This window comes from Saccopteryx bilineata, chromosome 6 (assembly GCF_036850765.1).
Source record: "Saccopteryx bilineata isolate mSacBil1 chromosome 6, mSacBil1_pri_phased_curated, whole genome shotgun sequence".
Classification (NCBI taxonomy): domain Eukaryota; kingdom Metazoa; phylum Chordata; class Mammalia; order Chiroptera; family Emballonuridae; genus Saccopteryx; species Saccopteryx bilineata.
In genome coordinates, this window is record NC_089495.1 from 43,638,961 (window position 1) to 43,640,032 (window position 1,072).

Here is a 1,072-nt window from a genome sequence, read left to right on the forward strand (position 1 = left end):
AATATTAAAACTCAATAATAATAAAAAAAACCCAACCCAATAACAAAGGAATAAAGCTTTTTATTTTTTTAAGCAAGAGAAAGAAGGTGGAGTGTGAGACAGACAGGAATAGATAGACAAGAGAGAGAGAGAGAGATAAGAAGCATTAATTCATAGTTGTGGCAGCTTAGTTGTTCTTTGATTGTTTTCTTATATGTGCCTTCACTGAGAACTCCAACTCAGTCAATAACCCCTTGCTCAAGCTGGTGACCTTTGGGCTCAAGCCAATAACCATGAGGACATGTCTATAATCCCTTGCTCAAGTCTATCATCCATCCTGCGCTCAAGCTGGTGAGCCTGTCACTCAAGCCAAATGAGGGAACACTCAAGCCAGCAACCTCAGGCTTTCAAACCTGGGTCTTCAGTGTCCCAGGCAGATGCTGTATCCCCTGCGCCACCACCTGGTCAGGCCAAATGGACAAATCTTTAACAAGCACTTTGTGAAAGACATGTGAATTGCCAATATGCATTGAAAAAGATACTCAATATTATTAGTCCATAGGAAATGCAAACCAAAGTACAATGATAGTACTACATATCCATTAAAGTGGCTAAAATTTAAATTACTGACCACATCAAATACTGGTGAGATGATAGAGGAAGTAGAATTCTCTTTCTTTCTCTCTCATTTTTTTTTAAAGAAAGAGAATTGAGTTTATTTTATGAGTATAAATGTTTTGAGAAGAAATTTATTAAAAATATGAAATACTACATGAATTTGTGTGTCATTTTTGCACAGGGGCCTTGTTAATCTTCTCTGTATCATTCCAATTTTAGCATATGTGCTGCTGAAGCAAGCACAGAAAGTGGAATTCTCATACCTTGATGGTAAGAATGCAAAACAGACTTGGCTGGTTGGCTCAGTGGTAAAGTGTCTGCCTGTCGTGTGGATGTTCCGGGTTTGACTCTGAGTCAAGGCACACAGCAGAAGCAACCATCTGCTTCCTCACCGCTCCCGTTCACCTCTCTTTCTCTCTTCCCCTCCTACAGCCATGACTCAATTAGCTCTAGCATGTATGTCTATCTGTGTCAC

At 39.6% G+C, this 1,072-nt stretch overlaps 1 non-coding gene across 1 annotated transcript; it reads right to left on the reverse strand.

The window, feature by feature from the left end:
* Positions 1-733: 733 nt before the first annotated feature.
* Positions 734-840, reverse strand: LOC136309739 (U6 spliceosomal RNA). The gene has a single exon (XR_010726389.1). It is a non-coding gene; the product is annotated as a U6 spliceosomal RNA (small nuclear RNA).
* Between the last annotated feature and the right edge of the window lie 232 nt (positions 841-1,072).